Source organism: Mastomys coucha, unplaced genomic scaffold (assembly GCF_008632895.1).
Source record: "Mastomys coucha isolate ucsf_1 unplaced genomic scaffold, UCSF_Mcou_1 pScaffold16, whole genome shotgun sequence".
Taxonomy (NCBI): Eukaryota; Metazoa; Chordata; class Mammalia; order Rodentia; family Muridae; genus Mastomys; species Mastomys coucha.
In genome coordinates, this window is record NW_022196898.1 from 19260483 (window position 1) to 19272096 (window position 11614).

Here is an 11614-nt window from a genome sequence, read left to right on the forward strand (position 1 = left end):
GCAAACCCTTCAGCTCCTTGGGTCCTTTCTCTAACTCCTTCATTGGGGACCCTGTGCTCAGTCCAATAATAGAAATAGAAATAGAGACTGTGAACCTCTATTTCTGTATTAGTTGGGCACTGGCAGAGCCTCTCAAGAGACAGCTATATCAGGCTCCTGTCAGCCAGCACTTGCTGGCATCCACAATAGTGTCTGGGTTTGGTGATTGAATATTGGTAGGATTCCCAGGTGGAGCAGTCTCTGGATTGTTCTTCCTTCAGTCTTTGCTCCATAGTTTGCCTCTGCAACTCCTTCCATGGGTATTTTGTTCCCCCTTCTAAGAAGGATCGAAGTATCCACACTTTGATCTTCCTTCTTCTTGAGTTTCTTGTGGTATATGGATTGTATCTTGTGTATTCTGAGCTTCTGGGCTAATATCCACTTATCAGTGAGTGCATACCATGTGTATTTGAAAACCCTTCTGGAAGCTTCCCCTTTTGGGGACATCAGCCTAACCCATCTGGAGCTTCCCTGACACCCTGGCCACCCCTGCTTCCTGGAGGTAGCTATGGGGTAGCAGCCAAGTGAAGCCCAGTTGGAGTCCTCTGGAATTATTCCTGTATAAATAGCTGTCTCAAGCCAAGAATATTTTATGTATGTTCTAAGACCTCCAGGGGCTGCTCTAGTGTCTTAGCCTTAGAATGCTTTCATTTTGATTAATAACTCACGAGGTTTTTATAATTTATTTGTAACAGTCCCATTGGCTTGCTCAGTCCTCAAGGGCATTTTCAGTAAGAATTATTTGTGGGACTTTCTAGAATACATTTGAGTAATACTTATGGAAGTTAATATTTCCCCAGGCTCCATAGCCCAAGATTCAGAAATGGAAGGGAATTTAATAAGGAATAAGACACATAATTTTAGAAATAAAAAAACCTATTTCTCTATAAATCAATATCTTTGGATTTTTTCCCTGTGTCTCTCAAGTGTGTAAATGTGAAACAATTTCTTCTATATGACTGCAGAAAAGATAGGAACTTGCCCATCACAAGACATTTAGCCCAACAGCTTTGACTGAATACTGTCTCAGTGTGCATTAGACTGGAGAGTTTTGGCTGGTCAGCTGGCTCTTTTTATGCTGTCTCTTAGAATTTAAATGTGTATGTGTGTCTCAAAACAAAATTCATGGAAGGACCATCAAAGTAGTGTGACATTTACTGTTGAATTCCTAATCTTTCCCTGGAGTATGAGTGGTAATTGAGGAGCAAAGAATTCATTCTTCATAACCTTGGTAGTAGGAAAATAACCTCAACTTCTTAATCTGTAAACAGGTTTTAAAAAAATAAGCCCTAAGCTTAAATGTAGGTTTTGATCAAAATGGTAAGAGGAGCTAGCCCATGGCTAGACAGTGTTTGATACATTGGCTGATTATATCTTAGAGTAATTAGAGACCAGAAGTCTGGGAAGTGGGGTGGTATGGGTTTTGTAAATAAGACCAGCCATCTGGAGCTAGGAAGGCACACTCCAGTGCGTGGGATTAGAGTTATATTTACATGCCCTGACCTGCTTCATGCTACCACATGAACTTGACCTCATAGTAAATATGAGTTAGCAGACTGATAAAGTTATTAAAAGTTTGTTTCATGAGGAACCCCAGAAGGATTGTCCCCAGTGATGTATAGCTTAGTGGTCATCGCTTTAATGCTTAGATTAAAACTTGAGCTTCCACATTAAGTATGGTCTATAATTTTCTGTCCTCCACATGCCGGGCTTCCCCTTTCGCCATAACCATTGACATAACCATCGGCAGTCTTGGCTCTCCATAGCAACCTTAAATTGCCATAGGATTGAAATTACATTGTTGTGCTTCTGGTAAACACCTGGTGCTATCTCTTGAAGGTTCCTAGTTTGTTTTCTTGAGGCAGAATTACAAGTTTAGGAGTACAAGATGGTCTCTCAAGGGTTCTTTCCTTAAATAATCTCTCTAGGTTAGAAGTAGCAAAGACTAAAAATGGCAAGAAGTGACAGTGTTGGCAGGCAGAGAAGAGAAATCACTCTTGCTCTCTGTCCTTGTCCTGGTGGGCAAGGGCATCCGCTCTGACTTTCTTCTACAGTGCCTGAAGCCAAAGAATACCTGTCAAAAGTTAATGATATGTTACCATAAGAAAGATGGATTCCAATGTGGACCTCGGAGAATTAATGTGAGGGCTGCTGCCAAATCGACACACACACACATGCACTTCCATTCAAGGGCAGGAGAACCTTGCCTGGGATGAAATACTGCTCATTTGCAGGGAGCGTGGAAGCCCCAAGTGTGAGAAGTCAGTCCCAAAGGGAAATGGCAGAGCCTCTCTCTCCCAAGAGGTGGCCTTCCCTCATAGTCCTGAGTGCATGGGTTGGTAGTGTGGCAGTAAGTGCTATCATAGCTTTCTCCTCACCCCAGCCTGGTCCCCCTATTTATGGCTTGAAGACTTCTCCCCTAGAGAAACTACTCCTCTGAGATTAGCTACCCTTGCCTTCTGGAGCTAGCTGTAGACCATAAACCACCTCCATGATTAGCCGTAGGCACTTGCTCCTCCTTTGTGTTCAGCTGGATGCAACCACCCACCTCCCTGTTCAACTGTAAACAATAAGATGCTGAACTTCTGGGGTACAGAGCTTTCTAAGGGAGTCCAGCCCAGGCAACCTCAGCTTTTCTGTGTGCCTGTGTGTTTCTTTTCTTCATTCCCTGCTGCCCCAGTCAGGTCTGTCCCAGTCAGGTCTGCCCCAGTCGGGTCTGTCTGTCCCTGGAACAGGGCCAGATGTAGCACCCCTCCCTCTTTCCCCCTTGTTTTGGCACAGAATTTGAAGGATTTATTTCCATGTCACTCTCTGCTTTACCCTGTGGCTACCTAGCCACCCTTCTAGTCGTCATTTTCCCAAAGCCAGCCTCTCTCAGCTCAGTATTTTCAAAATCAATTTCTCCTCTTATCTTCCTATCTTTTTTTTAATGTCAAACTTGTTCGCTGAGCGTCTCATTGATCTGAGGGCCTGAGAGCCAGAGCTAACATTTGCACGTAAGAACAGTGGTAAATGTCCTGTCACCTGGTGCAAGATCAGCTCCTTTGCCTAAGACTCTGCTCTAGTTTCCTTTCTGTTACTGTGATGCAAACGCTCTGACCAATGGTATGTTAGTGGAAGAAGGGGTTCATGTCATCTTAAGGTTTATGGTCCCCCATTAAGGGAAGCCAGGACAGGGACTAAAGCAGGAACTTGAAGCAAAGGCCTTAAGAGAAAGCTGCTTGGTGACTCACTCATAGGCTAATCCTTAACTAGCTTTTTATGTTGTCTTATTTATTTATGTCGTATGCCTGTATGTCTGTGCACTACATATGTACAGTGCCCACAGAAGCCAGATGGGGTCATGGGATCCCCTGGGACTGGAGTAGAGACAGTATCATTCACAGCATATAACAGAAGGAGCAGTATTTGAGCTTAGGAGTCTATGCAGCCGAAGGATAAAAGGGAAGGACTACTATCAATTGTCAGGTTCTATTGAATTGTGCTTGGGGTTTTCTTCTTTTAAAATTATAGTGGTAGGTGTATAGACTGACAGCATCACTCTGTGGTATGGCTAAAAGGAAGGATTTTGTTGTAGATGAGAGAGAGAGAGAGAGACAGAGAGAGAGAGAGACAGAGAGAGAGAGAGAGAGAGAGAGAGAGAGAGAGAGAGAGAGAGAGAGAGAGAATCTGAAGGAGTCCAGAGCAGAGAGAAAGAAGTAGGCTGGACGTAGCCAGCAGCCTGTACCTGGCCACAGAAGAAGCAGTAGAGGGAGGGTGGAAGAGAAAGAGAAGTGGGGAAGAAGGGAGAGAGGAAGGGAGAAAGAAAGAGAAGAGAGTGAGGGGAGAACATACAGAAAATAGCCAGGGGATAGCTGAGGAAAGGAAGCCAGTGGCGGGAGTTTAGGGTAGAGGAGGAGGCAAGTGGGGCTACGAGGGTGGCATGGATTCAGAAGTGCATAGCTAGAATTTGTGATGCTGAGGGAGTGAGCCTGGAGGCCAGTGTGAGCCTTGGCATGCTAATAGGCACCGCATGTGTCCCTTCTGCCCACAATAAGAAAGTTCCTGAGGAGTGCTGGGTTTTCTCTGACTGCCAGAGATCCTATAGCTGGGGCTGAGCCCATTTCTGGATATCTGGACTGCCTTTTGGAATCTGGATCTTCCTTTGGACCTGACAGATGGCATGTGTTTTCATACTTGGGATGAAAGCCTGAAGCCTGTTTGGTCCACAAAGGATAAGAATGGGTGCCTACTTGATCTTTGTAAATTCCAAGGGAAGGAAGCACCAAGTGGCTTGAAGTCAGGTCTCACTGGAGAACGTCTTGCTAATGGGGATGCTACTGGGATTCTAGTCCACGCCATTTTATTCCATACTACTTACTGTTTCTTGAAAGCAGCTTTGCCGTCCTGGAAGCTGCAGTTAGAATCACTTATCTGCCATTTTCCTGCAGAGCTGTAATGTTAGTGAAACCACTGTTCCTTGTGGAGATTTTGGGATGGGAGCTGGAAGTGATGGCAGTTGGTGTTTGCTAAGATGAGAGATGGGTAGAGAGGTTGAAGATTTTTATTGAGTGCTGAACAGTTAGTGTAATGTGCAGCTTCGGTCGTTGCCGCTCTTTCGGCACACCCACGGCACAGCCACCTCTAATCCACTGCCGCATCCAATTCTGGAAAATTAAATTCACTTTCAGGATGTCTCTTTCCCAGCTGCCAGCATGCTTTCCTCCAGTGTTCTCAGTGACTTGATCCCAGCGAGAGGCCATTTTACCTTGGAACATGATCACCGTGAAGACACTGTTCTCTGTTTTTAAAATGGTGTGTGTGTGTATGTGTGTGTGTGTGTGTGTGTGTGTGTTTGTGTGTGTACGTGTGTGTGTGTGTGTGTGTGTGTGTGTGTGTAAAGTTTAGTTTCAGCAGCTCCCTACTCATTGTATAACCGGGTATAAATTAATTTGACCTCTGTAAGCCTGTTTCCTTATCTTTAAAACCCATTACAGTTCCTGTGAGTGTGAAATAATAACATTTAAAATATTTAAGATAGTGCCAGCACAGAGAAATAGTCTTATAAGATCTGGAAATTGCAGAAAAGTAATAAATATGTTTTTAAGTCACCTGAACTCTTACCACTAAGACAACTGATGATACACGTTATCATAGCTCAGCCGATTTCCCCTCACACATGGAAGAAATAAACTGCTTTGCAGTTTCCACTTTACTGTGAACATTTTCTTTCTTAACATTTTAATGACTGCGCTATATCTGAAGGGACCAGTAGCGGACACAGACACCCAAGACCAGGCTGTCAGCACAAAGGGGATTTATTTCCTCAGAGGCACAGAGGGCAGGGATAAGGGTCAAACCCAGGAGGTAGAGGAAGGGAAGAAGAGAGGGACAAGGGAGAGGGGAAGGGACATTTGCCCTGAGGGACAAAGGGCTGTGTCCGGAGAGAGAGGAGACAGGTGGTTTCCCCCGCACAGCAGCTCAGAGCCACCTCTAATCCAAGTTCCAGGGCATCCGGTGCCCTCCCGGCTACACACATGTTCTGCTCTCACAGACGAGCAGGCATGTGGAGGGCGAGAGTGAAGACCTGAGTAAATGAAGTTCTGAGTCATTGTGTGTTGCTTAGTATGAGCCACCCACGTCAAGGAGCAAGGCCTTCAACCCACATGAAACTGCCAAAGCTTTCTTCCTCTAGGAAAGGCAGACCCTTCCTCTCATCAGAGGATGAGGGATTTACTACTGTGCGTAAACATTAGCAAATGCTGCCTCCTCCTGGGTGTTTGAGCCTGTGACTGCTCATCCACAGGCATCTACTGAGACTAGCTGATCCCTCCTCCTTGGCTGTACACAGTAAACAGTTTGAGGTTCCCGGTTGTTGGAGTAGGTATGGCTCCATCAAAATGGCCACAGTGCACCTGACTCCAGCTTTTCTGCATACACATGGCTGCCTTGCTGCCCCTACTCAGGTTTCTATGACCAAGCCATGCTGGGTGTGGCAGACGTGACACGATGTGCTTGCACACACCTGCATTCGTATGCACGGACGTGCGTGTGCACACACTCGCATGCTTAAAAGTATCTTTTCAAGGTGAATTTATGATTATCTTATTAAACTTCTCTTATGCTTAAGCAATTTTAAAGTAACATTAATTTTTTAAAATTACTTAGCAAAGCATTGGTCTCATCATGGCATTTTCCAAACAAGAATTGGTTTTTCTCCTTGCCCTCCTCCCCCTCTCCCTTGCCCTCTTCCTCCTCTTCCTCCCCCTCCTCCTCCAGCTCACTCCCTTCCACCCCTAGTATTCTCTTTTCTGCTTTCACACATGTGATGAACAATTGAACTTTAATAAACACATTCTCACACAAGGCTACACAGTCATCTTTGAATGTTACTTTTTTTTTATTATTCCTAGAAAAAACAACTCCCAGGTGTGAATAACTTTCAGATTTCTGTTGCGTTTGTGCAGTGTCCGTCCATAAACATGGTCTGGTTTATTCTTCAGCCAGCTCGGAAGGCTGCACTCCCATCCTCTTGTTAAGTTCGTGTACAGTGACCTCCATTCCTTCCTGGCCTCTCTGATCTCACATTCACTGTCTTCTAGATCCCTTTCGCCGTCCTCCAGTAAGTGCCTCTTACCTCACAATTTGACTTGGCAAGTCCAGCACACTAATTTCTGAGTATTCTTCCCACATTTCCTTCCCATCTTAATACCTCTCCCTAGAGGCTGCCCAGCACCTACCATGGCTCATGTACTAAAGAAGTGTGTTGATTTATCTCAGGTTCCCTTTCGCTTTATAAATGTTTGTTCTTTCTTCCAATACTTTGCATGCAGTTTGTACAAACACATCGACATTGCAGGCTCCTCTATGGAAGAGTTTGATGTTTCTCCCAGCCAGATCAAATGCAATCATGTCTTCCTCATCAGACAGCTAATGAGTTAGAACTGTCTGACTGGCAGGTCTCCTTTTAAAGATGAATTCCTTCCACTGTAAAACACACTTTACACCTCCACATTTTTAATCTGTGTCAATTATTTCTTAAAGAAGACACCACTATAATAGTGAGTGGGTTTTAGCCCAGTGAATGGGATCAGCACTCTCCATGCTTGGCTCCCAGAGTTCAGGTCCATCATCATTTCCTGCCCTTTCTGTCACTGTTTTTCCACTCCTGTTATACCCGCCTATCCTTCTCTTGTCTTGGGTGGTTCAGGGAGGAAGCAGGTCTTTCCTGAGATGCCCTAAGGAATCTGCTCCTTTTACTCCAGTCCTTCTAGAAGCCACCGTCTGCTCAGGTCCTGCTAGAGGAATCTGACTTTTCTTCCACTTCCTGCGCTGCGGCTTCCCCACCAACACCCAGACTAAGTCTGACAACCTACTCAAGCCCAAACCTGTATGCCTAGGAAGCTCTCCAAAGACAGCCATAGCTGGAACATTCAGTCCTGGGGCACATTCTGACTCCAAAGAGGTCCCTAGCAGATCCAAGCTGAGGGCCAATAAAGGAAATGAAAACAGCAGAGAGCAAATGGTGATGGAGAGGAAGGCATAAAAGAAAATATGATAAACAGCTTTTGTGAAGCACTTCATCTGCTGCTTGGATGGCATGGGATTGGATATGAACTGTTACTTTTCAAGACAAAGGCATTAATGATAACTGAAGACTAGGTATATTCTGGTTCCCAGTAGAAGTCCAGACTTTTGTTCTATATCTAGAACTGTGAGCAGAAAGATTGTAGGCAATGAATCATCAGAGTTCTCTCCCAAAGCAATCTCAAAGTACCCAGTGCATATACACTGTCAAGGTATTAAGCTTCAGTCATACAAATTCAGAAGCAGATCTGGTTAAACCATGGCAATGTGAAAGATCCAGTACTGATTCCCACCATACTAAGCGGCTATACTCCCTGTCCCTGGACCAACAGTTGGAAAGCTGGTGGGTACTCTGAGAAGAGCCCATGGAAGTTAGATTTGGATAGCCCTAACCGTAAGGAGCATCAAAGCCAAATGGAATGACCAAATGGCTGCCTACTTCCCTTCAGTGTTTTTATGGAGGAAAAGTGACAGAGGCATGGATCACTTGGGAAAATACTATATAAATGAGAGAAGCTATTTTATTGTCTCTGAAATGATTAAAGTCATAAGAGTGGGCAAGTTAGGGTCTGGACCTCCAAGAATGTCTGTCATTGATTAAAGAATAGATAAGTGGGGCCAGAGAGATGGCTCGGGGTTAAGAGTACTCACTGCTCTTATAGGCTCTGTTCTCAGCACCCACATGGTGACTCATAGTCATCCATATTTCCAGTTCTGGGACATCTAATGCTTTCTTGTGACCTCCTTGGGTACTAAGTATGCATGGTGCACATACATCTATACAGGCAAAATACCTATCCACATAAAATAAATCTAAAATGAAAATAAAAAATAAATATTTCCAAATTTTAATATTTTTTAGTTTAATTTTAGAATGTCGGTAATTTTTTTTTTAATTTAAACTATTCTTTGAATTTTCTTTTGTTTCTGAGGTCATTCCAGGCTCATTTAAAAATATGCTGTGAACATAAGCACCTGCTTGAACATAAGGGTTAGCTGCCATCTGAATGTGTTTAAAGTGTCACTCTGTGTAACAGGGGTTCTTGAAATATCATAACAGAATCTAATATTTGCCGAGAGCTGTCTCCTTCTGTTTCCCTCTGAATCCTCAGCAAGCGCTTTGTGTGTGGAGTTACAGCATTGAAATGCCAAAGTGTAACCCTGATGCCATAGACACAGAAACTCTTGAGACCTGCAGTCTGATTGGAATTAGGGAAGTACATTTCACTTTAAACACCATCAGGAGGCCCAACTGGGAAGGAATAATGTGTGTTTTTAGTAATGAAGAATAGATCAATATTTTAAAATGTGATAAATTATAGAGCCCTTTCCCGTGTCTCATAAATATTCTAACAAGCACATTGTTAAAGACAGATGTTGCCCTGACTCGCAGGGTCGTGTGTTTAAATGTAGTTATTCTGCAGTGTCAGCACGTTGCTGTCTAATGTTGTTATTAAACTCTAGAATTCAATGTGTTATGCTGATGTGCGCTGAGTCCATTTACATTTTACGGAATCGTTTTATGTGTTCTGTGCCTGCTGGCTGCCAGAGAAAGTGAGCTCTAGTGGGTGATATTTTGAAGCTGTAACATCATCAGTATCCGATTTCAGGAGTTCAACTTGTAAATCTGGAAGTCAGTGTTGGATGCCATCGTTAGCCACTCTGCGGGCCCAAATCATAGCTTGCCCACCACTTCCAGTATACCTTCTGGCAAGCCAGTTGTCCTCGTCCACGGTAAGTTGTGGCAACATTTAAGAGGGAAGCTATGAAGGCTACATGGAAATACATTTTAAATGACAAAAGCCGTGAAAATGGAAACACTCCTGAAATACAAACAGCAAGAAGCATCTTTTACAGTTGGGGTATATCCTTTCCTGTGTCCTCATACTCGGTATGTGTGTACATGTGTGTGTGCTTTACACTGGAGGGACAGGCCATGTCTGGTGGGGAACAACTTTGCTTGTAACCTCATCAGCACTTCATGATTTCTTCCTTGCCCACATAGCACCTGATTTCCAAAGAGTATAGATTCTCTTATTCTGTGAGGAAACACCCTGGCCTTCTTCTGATTCGCAGCAAACACACACACACACACACACACACACACACACACACACATATACACACACACATACGCACACACACACACATATGCACATACGTGGGATCTTATTTTAAAAGTACACATATTTTGTTTCTGTTTTCAATGAACAGAAACTATATGCACTGTGGAATAGTTAAATTTAACTAAATGAAACTGTATTAGCCACTGGGTATGGTGGCACACGCCTTTGATTCCAGTGCTTATGAGGCAGAGGCAGAGATCTCGTGAGTTTAAGGCCATCTTTGTCTACACAGCAAGTTCCAGGCCAGCCAGTGATGCCTGGGAAGACCCTGCCTCAAAACAAATGAACCAAGATTACCACACATGGTTATCTTTTTAGTGATGACCTCATCTCACACACCATCGTGCTCTGCAGTTTTCAGAATATAATACACCATTATTACTGCTGGTCACCATTCTTTATTAGATCTATTGAAATGTATCCCCTCCAATCTAGTAAGAAAATAATCTTTATAAACAGTGTCTCTTACTCCCAACCTGACTACCCAGCCTCTGATAACCGTATGCTCTAGTTCTAGGAAATCTACTTCTTTTTTTAAAAGATTTACTTATTTCTTTTCTGTACATGAGTGAGCTGGAAATCTACTTCTTAATGTTATTATATATTTGAGATTGTGTTTCGTATGAATTTTAGGATCTTTTTCTATTGCTGTGAAAAATGTCTTTGGTACTTTAGGTAAGGCTTACATTGAACCTATGGATCACTGTAAGGTTTGTCCCTGGAGTTCTAGTGGCTAGGGTTCAGCACATTCACCATTGTTAGGGCTTGCATTGAACCTATGGATCACTGTGGGTAGGGCTTGCATTGAACCTATGGATCACTGTGGGTAGGGCTTGCATTGAACCTATGGATCACATTGTGTAGAGCCTGCATTGAACATATGGATCACATTGTATAGGGATTGCATTGAACCTATGGATCACTGAGGATAGAGATTGTATTGACTCTAGAGATCACTGTGGGTAGGGCTTGCATTGAACCTATGGATCACATTGTGTAGGGATTGCATGTTGGGTAATAATAATCTTCTAATCCACGAACATGAGGATTTTCATTTATTTGTAGCCTATACCTTAAAACACTCACAATTAATTGTTGTACAAGACTATGTAGATGGGTCTTTCCTTTATTCTGGGTCCAAACCAAATTGATCCTCATTATCAGTGTCCTTGAAATTCTTTAGTCACTACAGATATAATTTTTTGGCGTATCCTTTTTGCTTTTGAGTCAGTTTTATGTAACCCAGACTGGCCTTGAACTCACTGTTACAGCCAGATGTGAACCACCAAGCATATCCTACTTTTGAACAGTATATGTTCATTCTCATTTATCAGATTGTTACCTCTAGACAGTATGTGGATGAAACAGGCATGAAGTTCAGAGAGACTTGACACTTTCCAGAGATACAGTTTAGGAAATGTCAGAACCCCTCTGATTCATACATATCACTGTGCCTTTTAATGTCTCCACGTAGTAAGGCTTAACTGTCATATTGAGTCTCACCTGGGAGGGAGAGCGAGTATTCAACCACCCATTCTACCAGAGGAACCCATCAGCATCTTCAGGAAGGCCTTGTTCAAAATATGTCATCCTCCCAGGCCCCAGGTGGAGTGTGCCTAGCTGGCTGAGACTCTCTGCATGTAACTTCAGATGTTACTAGTTGGAAATATGTTATACACAGGATGTAGATGCAAACTCCAAGCAAATAGACAAAATGAACAAATTGACATAGTAATGGTGATAATCATAATAATGGTAATAACAACAGTGATAGTAACAATAGTATGAAGTTCCTTCTCCTCTTCCTTCCTTTTCTTCCTTCCTTCCTTCTTTCCTTTCATCTTCCCTCCCTCCCTCCCTCCCTCCCTCTCTCCTTCCCTCCC

The 11614-nt window shown here is 43.3% G+C and overlaps 1 protein-coding gene across 3 annotated transcripts in view; it reads left to right on the plus strand.

The window, feature by feature from the left end:
* Positions 1 to 11614, plus strand: part of Ppm1l (protein phosphatase, Mg2+/Mn2+ dependent 1L) — a 253322-nt gene that overhangs the window by 173669 nt on the left and 68039 nt on the right. The window lies entirely within an intron of this gene.